We start from the raw sequence: 11,193 nt of genomic DNA, 5'->3' as shown, positions 1-11,193 counted from the left end.
CCACTCCAGCATTCTTGCCTAGAGTATCCCAAGGACAGAGGAGCCGGCAGGCTACAATCCATGGAGTCACGAGAGTCGGACACAACTTAGCAACTAAACCACTGTAGCACAGTGTAAACCACAATTTACAATCCAATGAAGCAAAGTTCATGTTTTAAGGATGCAAACTGAGATTCATAGCAATTGATGGAAAACTATAAACAGCTAAAGGAGAGAAAAACAATAATTTGGTTTTTCTAGTAGTTATGTACAGATATGAGAGCTGGACCATAAAGAAGGCTGAGAGCCAAAGAATTGATGGTTTTGAATTGTGTTGGAGAATACTCTTGAGAGTCCCTTGGATGGCAAGGAGATCAAACCAGTCAATCCTAAAGAAAATCAACCCTGAATATTCATTGGAAGGACTGATGCTGAAGCTCCAATACTTTGACCACCTGATGCAAAAAGCCAACTCATTGAAAAAGACCCTGATGCTGGAAAAGACTGAAAGCAAAAGGAGAAAGTGGTGGCAGAGGATGAGATGGTTAGATAGCATCACCGACTCAATGGACATGAATTTGAGCAAACTCTGGAGATAGTGAAGGACAATGGAGCCTGGCATGCTGCAGTCCATGGGATCACAAACCGTCATACACAACTTAGTGACTGAACAACAAAAACAACAAATCCAATGAATCTCTAAGGGACAGACACAAATTGAAATATATCAACTCAAACCTTATTTCCTATATATACAAACTATATACTGATATTCTGTTCTTAGAAGCCCATGTGAAAATAGCCATTAATATTAACAACTACCACACACTGGGATTTTAAGTGCCAGTCACTGTGATAAGCACTTCATGCAACTTACATGATTTAATCCTCATGATAATACTATGAAGCAAAAAAAAAAAAAAAAAAATTCAATTTATAGATGAAGAAACCTAAACACCAGAGCTAGAGTTAGATTTCTGATCTAACTTCATTGTCCATGCTATTAAACACAGTTATACTGACACAGGTTGGGACCTGGGGCCTGAGACCCTTTGCTATAGTGTTTACACATACAAGCCTCTCCTAGAACAACAGAATACAAAGAAAATATAACTGCACCTACCCAGTTGGGGCAAATTATGAACAGCTCAGCTCAGCTCAGTTCAGTTCAGTTGCCCAGTCATGTCTGACTCTTTGCGACGCCATGAATCGCAGTACGCCAGGCCGCCCTGTCCATCAACAACTCCCAGAGTTCACTCAGACTTGTGTCCATCGAGTCAGCGATGCCATCCAGCCATCTCATCCTCTGTCGTCCCCTTATTCTCCTGCCCCCAATCCCTCCCAGTATCACAGTCTTTTCCAATGAGTCAACTCTTCACATGAGGTGGCCAAAGTACTGGAGTTTCAGTTTCAGCATCATTCCTTCCAGAGAAATCCCAGAGCTGATCTCCTTCAGAATGGACTGGTTGGATCTCCTTGCAGTCCAAGGGACTCTCAAGAGTCTTCTCCAACACCACAGTTCAAAAGCATCAATTCTTTGGCGCTCAGCCTTCTTCACAGTCCAACTCTCACATCCATACATGACCACAGGAAAAACCATAGCCTTGACTAGACATAACTTTGTTGGCAAAGTAATGTCTCTGCTTTTGAATATGCTATCTAGGTTGGTCATAACTTTCCTTCCAAGGAGTAAGCATCTTTTCATTTCATGGCTGCAGTCACCATCTGTAGTGATTTTGGAGCCCAGAAAAATAAAGTCTGACACTGTTTCCACTGTTTCCCCATCTATTTCCTATGAAGTGATGGGACCAGATGCCATGATCTTCGTTTTCTGAATGTTGAGCTTTAAGCCAACTTTTTCACTCTCCACTTTCACTTTCATCAAGAGGCTTTTGAGTTCCTCTTCACTTTCTGCCATAAGGGTGGTGTCATCTGCATATCTGAGGTTACTGATATTTCTCCAGTAATCTTGATTCCATCTTGTGTTTCTTCTGATGTACTCTGCATATAAGTTAAATAAACAGGGTGACAATATACAGCCTTGACGTACTCCTTTTCCTATTTGGAACCAGTCTGTTGTTCCATGTCCAGTTCTAACTGTTGCTTCCTGACCTGCATACAGATTTCTCAAGAGGCAGGTCAGGTGGTCTGGTATTCCCATCTCTTTCAGAATTTTCCACAGTTTGTTATGATCCACACAGTCATAGTCAAGAAAGCAGAAATAGATGTTTTTCTGGAACTCTCTTGCTTTTTCCATGATTCAGCGGATGTTGGCAATTTGATCTCTGGTTCCTCTGCCTTTTCTAAAACTAGCTTGAACATCAGGAAGTTCACGGTTCACGTATTGCTGAAGGCTGGCTTGGAGAATTTTGAGCATTACTTTACTAGCATGTGAGATGAGTGCAATTGTGCGGTAGTTTGAGAATTCTTTGGCATTGCCTTTCTTTGGGATTGGAATGAAAACTGACCTTTTCCTGTCCTGTGGCCACTGCTGAGTTTTCCAAATTTGCTGGCATATTGAGTGTAGCACTTTCACAGCATCATCTTTCAGGATTTGGAATAGCTCAACTGGAATTCCATCACCTCCACTAACTTTGTTCATAGTGATGCTTTCTAAGGCTTTGACTTCACATTCCAGGATGTCTGGCTCTAGGTCAGTGATCACACCATCGTGATTATCTGGGTCATGAAGATTTTTTTGTACAGTTCTTCTGTGTATTCTTGCCACCTCTTCTTAATATCTTCTGCTTCTGTTAGGTCCATACCATTTCTGTCCTTTATCGAGCTCATCTTTGCATGAAATATTCCTTTGGTATCTCTGATTTTCTTGAAGAGATCGCTAGTCTTTCCCATTCTGTTGTTTTCCTCTATTTCTTTGCACTGATCGCTGAGGAAGGCTTTCTTACCTCTTCTTGCTGTTCTTTGGAACTCTGCATTCAGATGCTTATATCTTTCCTTTTTTCCTTTGCTTTTTGCTTCTCTTCTTTTCACAGCTATTTGTAAGGCCTCCCCAGACAGCCATTTTTCTTTTTTACATATCTTTTCCCTGGGGATAGTCTTGATCCCTGTCTCCTGTACAATGTCACGAACCTCATTCCATAGTTCATCAGGCACTGTATCTATCAGATCTAGGCCCTTAAATCTTTTCTCACTTCCACTGTATGATCATAAGGGATTTGATTTAGGTCTTACCTGAATGGTCTAGTGGTTTTGCCTACTTTCTTCAATTTAAGTCTGAATTTGGTAATAAGGAGTTCATGATCTGAGCGACAGTCAGCTCCTGGTCTTGTTTTTGTTGACTGTATAGAGCTTCTCCATGTTTGGCTGCAAAGAATATAATCAATCTGATTTCGGTGTTGACCATCTGGTGATGTCCATGTGTAGCATCTTCTCCTGTGTTGTTGGAAGAAGGTGTTGGCTATGACCAGCACATTTTCTTGGCAAAACTCTATTAGTCTTTGCCCTGCTTCATTCTGTATTCCAAGGCCAAATTTGCAAAATTATGAATAACAAGATACAAAAAGGCCAAAATCCAGCTTCCACTTTTAAGGTGCAGAGAGCAAAAGCAGGGCACTGTAAATGATCCCTGCACACAGCACCACCAAGGGGGTGGGCAGACCACCTAAGCAGCTCCTCTGGCTTGAACTACTACCCATCAGCTCCACCCTCACCCCTTTTCAGGGACCAGCTAGCAGCCCCTCAGGGAGTGAGCAAGAGAATCTGTTACTTGTTTTTACTTCCTTGTGCTGCAGCAGGAGTCCTAGTAAAGCCTTGTCTGAATTCCTTGTCTGGTCTCTTATCAATTTCTTTTGATTAAAGAGTCCAGGGACCCTGATCAGTAACAATACTTTGAAAATATCAAAACTGATAATAAAAATAAAGAAGAAACAAACCATAAACATATATAAAGTTAAATACGAGAACTGTTTTGTAAATATGGGAGGGTTTTTTTCCTCCATAGACTTGTGTGGCCAAGGCGCCTTAGCGTGTGTCAATGAAATTCAGACTGAAAACATCTTTTTCTTTTCTGGAAAATCTCCCTATGGAAAATGTTATTCACTGTTCCAAGAACTTGAAAAATTATAGTTCTGCGATCACAGATATTTCTGTTCTGTTTTGCTTACTTATTTTTATCCTGTGTTAAACATATTATGTAATTTTTTAATAAAGGAAAAACTTAAAGATGATTGTGCTTGTGCTTAGCCTGTCAGAGTTCCTCCAGGCAAGAATACTGGAGTGGGTTGCCATTTCTTCCTCCAAAGGATCTTCCTGACCTTCCTGATCTTCATCAAAAATCAAACCCAAGTCTCCAGTGTCTCCTGCCTTGCAGATAGATTTTTTTTTTTACCTGCTGAGCCATCACAGAAGGCCAGGTGATGGGGAAATAAAAATAAAAAACTACTGTCAAGACTGAATTAATAAAGGTTGTATAGAACATATACCAATCATGCACATTTAAGTAACAAATAACAACTAGAAAACTATCAATTTCCAAGTAAATACTGAACTTAAAAGACTATACAGGCAAAGTATAATCACTGATTACAGGGTTGAAAAAAAGAGGATGAATTTCATCAACAACACAAGTAAAAATGATTTACTTTTGAGTAACGCAAAACTAAGCAAAGAAGTTTTTAAATTAGTATCCGAAATTCAAAATAAGTATATCTTTACTTTTATTTGAGGGCTTTTTAAAAAAACACCAAGATCACATATATAAAACCTCATCACATTTTACACTTTAAATATGTGCAGTTCATTGTAAGTTGGTTATACCTCAATGAAGCTAGAAAAATCTAGAAAAAATTAACTAAACAAATACACAGGCTTAGATCCTATGGAAAATGTTTCTATAAAATGTTAAATTCCATACTGAATAGTATGTAATCTCTAGGGAAAGAAGTTTCCAAACAATCAGAAACATAAAAATTCAAAATAGTATATGATCAAATACTTGATTGTCTCAGTTCAGTCTCTCAGTCATGTCCGACTCTTTGGGACCCTATGGTTTGCAGCACGCCAGGCCTCCCTGTCCATCACCAACTCCTGGAGTTCACTCAAACTCATGTCCATCGAGTCGATGATGCCATCCAACCATCTCATCCTCTGTCGTCCCCTTCTCCTCCTGTCCCCAATTCCTCCCAGCATCAGAGTCTTTTCTACTGAGTCAACTCTTCACATGAGGTGGCCAAAGTATTGGAGTTTCAGCTTCAGCATCAGTCCTTCCAATGAACACCCAGGACTGATCTCCTTTAGAATGGACTGGTTGGATCTCCTTGCAGTCCAAGGGACTCTCAAGAATCTTCTCCAACACCACAGTTCAAAAGCATCAATTCTTTGGCGCTCAGCCTTCTTCACAGTCCACTCACATCCATACATGACCACAGGAAAAACCATAGCCTTGACTAGATGGAACTTGATGGCAAACTAATGTCGCTACTTTTGAATATGCTATCTAGGATGGTATTAACTTTCCTTCCAAGGAGTAAGCATCTTTTAATTTCATGGCTGCAATCACCATCTGCAGTGATTTTGGAGCCCCCCAAAATAAAGTCTGACACTGTTTCCACTGTTTTCCCATCTATTTGCCATGAAGTGATGGGACCAGATGCCATGATCTTAGTTTTCTGAATGTTAAGCTTTAAGCCAACTTTTTCACTCACCTCTTTCACTTTCATCAAAAGGCTTTTGAGTTCCTCTTCACTTTCTGCCATAAGGGTGGTGTCATCTGCATGTCTGAGGTTATTGATATTTCTCCCGGCAATCTTGATTCCAGCTTGTGCTTCTTCCAGACCAGCGTTTCTCATGATGTACTCTGCATACAAGTTAAATAAGCAGGGTGACAATATACAGCCTTGACGTACTCCTTTTCCTATTTGGAACCAGTCTGTTTTGTTCCATGTCCAGTTCTAAATGTTGCTTCCTGACCTGCATATAGGTTTCTCAAGAGGCAGGTCAGGTGGTCTGGTATGCCCATCTCTTTCAGAATTTCCACAGTTTATTGTGATTCACACAGTCAAAGGCTTTGGCATAGTCAATAAAACAGAAATAGACGTTTTTCTGGAACTCTCATCCTTTTTCAATGATCCAGCAGATGTTGGCAATTTGATCTCTGGTTCCTCTGCCTTTTCTAAAACCAGCTTGAACATCTGGAAGTTCATGATTCATGTATTGATGAAGCCTGGCTTGGAGAATTTTGAGCATTACTCTACTAGCGTGTGAGATGAGTGCAATTGTGCGGTAGTTTGGGCATTCTTTGGCATTGCCTTTCTTTGGGATTGGAATGAGAACTGACCTTTTCCAGTCCTGTGGCCACTGCTGAGGGCAGACACACAAACCATAATCATAGAAAACTAGTCAATCTAATCACGCGGACCACAGCCTTGTCTAACTCAGTGAAATTAAGTTATGCCTGTGGGGCAACCCAAGACGGGCGGGTCATGGTGGAGAGGTCTGACAGAATGTGGTCCACTGGAGAAGGGAATGGCAAACCACTTCAGTATTCTTGCCTTGAGAACCCCATGAACAGTATGAAAAGGCAAAATGATAGGATACTGAAAGAGGAACTCCCCAGGTCAGTAGGTGCCCAATATGCTACTGGAGATCAGTGGAGAAATAATTCCAGAAAGAATGAAGGGATGGAGCCAAAGCAAAAACAATACCCAGTTGTGGATGTGACTGGTGATAGAAGCAAGGTCTGATTCTGTAAAGAGCAATATTGCATAGGAACCTGGAATGTTAGGTCCATGAATCAAGGCAAATTGGAAGTAGTCAAACAGGAGATGGCAAGAGTGAACATCGACATTCTAGGAATCAGCGAACTAAAATGGACTGGAATAGGTGAATTTAACTCAGATGACCATTATATCTACTACTGTGGGCAGAAATCCCTTAGAAGAAATGGAGTAGCCATCATGGTCAACAAAAGAGTCTGAAATGCAGTACTTGGATGCAATCTCAAAAACGACAGAATGATCTCTGTTCATTTCCAAGGCAAACCATTCAATATCACAGTAATCCAAGTCTATGCCCCAACCAGTAATGCTGAAGAAGCTGAATGGTTCTATGAAGACCTACAAGACCTTTTAGAACTAACACCCCCAAAAGATTTCCTTTTCATTATAGGGGGACTGGAATGCAAAAGCAGGAAGTCAAAAAACACCTGGAGTAACGGGCAAATTTGGCCTTGGAATACAGAATGACAGGGCAAAGGGTAATAGAGTTTTGCCAAGAGAACACACTGGTCATAGCAAACACCCTCTTCCAACAACACAAGAGAAGACTCTACACATGGACATCACCAGATGGTCAACACCAAAATCAGATTGATTATATTCTTTACAGCCAAACATGGAGAAGCTCTATACAGTCAGCAAAAACAATACTGGGAGCTGACTGTGGCTCAGATCGTGAACTCCTCATTGCCAAATTCAGACTTAAATTGAAGAAAGTAGGGAAAACCACTAGACCATTCAGATATGACCTAAATCAAATCCCTTATGATTATACAGTGGAAGTGAGAAATAGATTTAAGGGACTAGATCCGATAGATACAGTGCCTGATGAACTATGGACGGAGATTTGTGACATTGTACAGGAGACAGGGATCAAGACCATCCCCATGGAAAAGAAATGCAAAAAAGAAAAATGGCTGTCTGGGGAGGCCTTACAAATAGCTGTGAAAAGAAGAGAAAAGCAAGGAGAAAAGGAAAGATATAAGCATCTGAATGCGGAGTCCCAAAGAATAGCAAAAAGAGATAAGAAAGCCTTCCTTAGTGATCAATGCAAAGCAACAGAGGAAAACAACAGAATGGGAAAGACTAGCGATCTCTTCAAGAAAATTTGAGATACCAAGGGAACATTTCATGCAAAGATTGGCTCGATAAAGAACAGAAATGGTATGGACCTAACAGAAGCAGAAGATATTAAGAAGAGGTGGCAAGAATACACAGAAGAACTGTACAAAAAAGATCTTCATGACCAAGATAATCACGATGGTGTGATCACTGACCTAGAGCCAGACATCCTGGAATGTGAAGTCAAGTGGGCCTTAGAAAGCATCACTATGAACAAAGCTAGTAGAGGTGATGGAATTCCAGTTGAACTTGATTGTCTAACAAGAACCAAATCTATACAAAGTCAGACAGAAGTATTAAATTTCTTCATGAGATGATATTTATTATAGATTTTAAAGAAAGTGTGGGAAAGTTTTTCTCATTGAATAGTATGGAAAATCTGCATCAAATTTATCCAAAGTGCATATTAAAATAAAATTCCTACACACCATCCAAGAGTTGAGGAATCTCAATCTCTGGTGGTGAAATCAAGGAATCTACATTCTGATACCTCCCCTAGAAACCCTTCCAAGATGAGCTGAGGTCTTCAAAAGTCTCATTTACTGACTGATATGCAAAGATTAAGGGCAGGAGGAAAAGGGGATGACAGAGGATGAGATGGTTGGATGGCCTCACCAACTCAATGGAAATGGGTTTGGGTGGACTCCAGGAGTTGGTGATGGACAGGGAAGCCTGGCATGCCGCAGCTGCGGTTCATGGGGTTGCAAAGAGTCAGACACGACTGAGTGACTGAACTGACTGACTGACTGAATGATGCAAAGTTAAGACTGAATGACTTTTGGTAGTCATGCAAGTAAATTTTAAGGGTTGAACATGGCTACACTCCTAAAGTAAATTTGCTGAGTTTGGGCACTATTGTGTAGGATGTGGAATTGCTCTGCAGAAACTTCTAAAGCACAGTGAGATTTTCCATAATTTCCTGGTGCTTAGAAAACAAAGTCCTAGTGAAGAGCTGGGGCCTGTCTCAAACACACATTCAGTCTCCCCGTCAAGACATTGGCTAGATTTCAGTGCTCAAGAATGTAGGAAGCTGAAGTGCAAGTTCAATACCTCTGAAAAGAAGACCTGAATGTTCTCATTTTGGGGGGCCCAGAAGATAAGGATCTATTAGATTTTCAATCAAGCCTGCTCAAGGCATAGAAACAAAATAGACAAGACTGCAGTTCAGTCCTACTGAAACTAAAACTCAGCCTTGACCCACTGAACCCCTGATAATATTAAAGTTACCGGCTAAAGCAAATAGTGAACACTTTCTGGTGGAAGATACGTCTTCTGAATCTCTTATGCTTTTCAAATACACAGTGTTGTATCTAAAACAAAAAGTTGTTAAATGTGTGAGAAGGCAAAGAAACATGATTTATAATCAAGAAATAAAGCAGGCAGAAAAAGTAGATCCAAAAATAATTGTTCTATTGAAGCACTCAAAGGTTTAAAAATAACTTCAATTAATCTGTTAAGAAAAATGTGTACTAAATGAATGAAAAATGGAGACTTAAATAGAATAGATTAAACAAGACTAAGACGGACATTTGAGAAATAAAAAATAAAATATCTAAAATTGAGAATTAAGCAGGAAAGATTAGTGAATTCAAAGGCAGATCAATAAAGAGTAAAAAAGATGAAGCACAAGAAGAGACAAAGAATTGAAAAAGATGCAACAGAGAAATACAGGAAATAGTTAAAAGTTCTAATATTCATGTAATTGGAGTCCAAAAGAAAAGGACAAAGGAGAATATTTGAAGAGAGAACGGCTGAGTTGGTGAAAACTGACTAAAAGAGATCACTGAAAGAATTCAAGAAGCTAGCTCATCCCAAACAGGATGAAAACACAACACACACACAAAAACACATAGATACAAGATACACACACACACACACAAAACGGAGAGAGAGGGAATAGCCAAGCTGCTGAAATCAAAGGCAAAAAAAAAAAAAAGACATATGGCTTTTAAAGGAGCAACGCTAAAAATAATGGTTGACTTTACAACAAAAATTTGGAATCCAGAAGGCAATAGAATACATATTTAAAGTACTGAGTAAAATAATTGTCAACTTAGAATTCTGCACAGCCTGATGTAAGATACCACTCAAACACGAAGATAAGGACACTTTCAGACAACAAACTGAGAAATTTACTTATCAGAAGACAGACTTGAATTATAAGAAATACTACAGGAAGATGTTCAATTTCAATGAAAATCCCATATTATAAATTCAGAACTGCTAGAAGGAATAAGAAAAACGCAAAGGGTAAATATACTAGTAACTATGAAATAATATCCACTGCTTAAAATAACAGTAACAAAATAATGTATTTTGGACATTTTGTAGAAGTAAAATCTTGATCCCCCACAACAAAGGTAAAAAGTGAATAGATTTTTACCTGTTGTAAGGTTCTTGTTTGAAACGTGGTTAAAGTGATGACTTAAGGTGGTATGAAATAAATCAAGTAGTCATATTTTATCTGTAATCATTAAAAGCTACATTAAAACATATAATTAAAAAGCTAAGAAGGAGAAAAATGAAATAATAAAATATTTCTTCTTTGTTGGATTAAAGGGAAAAAAGAACAGAAATACAAAACAACAAGATGGTAGTCTTAAACTCAACCATGTTCATGAAATAAAAGGACTAATATAAATATTTAGAAGACGACGGTTAATGAAAACAATAAAATCCACAATGAAGACGAATACTGTGTGTGCGCGCGCGTTTCTCTCCCTCTCTCTCCTACTACTGTTGGCTGAAAATGGAATAATCAAGATTTTGGAGGACTAAGGGAAAAGGAAAGGGAGTTAGAAAAGAGGTGGCAAAGAACGACATCCTGCTATTTCTCAGCTCCTTCTGATACACAACTATTAGATAAAACAAAACGACTACAACAAAACTACACATACGAAACGCAATTTTCAATACAAAATCAGAAATATATGTTTCTATTAAACAGCATGTTGTATTGTAGTGTATTTGGAAAATTTTTTTTAGCCTTAAGATGTAACGTTCAAAGGAAAAAAAAAAGCCAGAGGGTGAAAGTTTCCCAAGTAATTATACAGACATCTCTCTTGAAAATAATTAGTTCAGAATAACTTTTTCTTCACAAATGGTTGAGTCACTAAACTTAGATGGCTATAAATCTAAGATTAGAGGTTTGAAACTAAGATATTAACCCACACGGAGTAATTATTATTAACGGTTAAAGCCAACAAGCGTGTACTGGCGCTTTTTCTGTGTCGCAGACCCCTCATTTCCTCCTCCGCCGGCTCCGCGGACTCCTTGATCGCAGTTGAGCCGTGGCCCCTCCCCGCTGTGGCCCCGCCCTGCCCCCGCAGCGTCGCCCACCCGAGGCCGCCGCGTCGCC

This window comes from Bos taurus, chromosome 15 (assembly GCF_002263795.3).
Source record: "Bos taurus isolate L1 Dominette 01449 registration number 42190680 breed Hereford chromosome 15, ARS-UCD2.0, whole genome shotgun sequence".
Classification (NCBI taxonomy): Eukaryota; Metazoa; Chordata; class Mammalia; order Artiodactyla; family Bovidae; genus Bos; species Bos taurus.
This window is presented reverse-complemented; position numbering follows the sequence as displayed.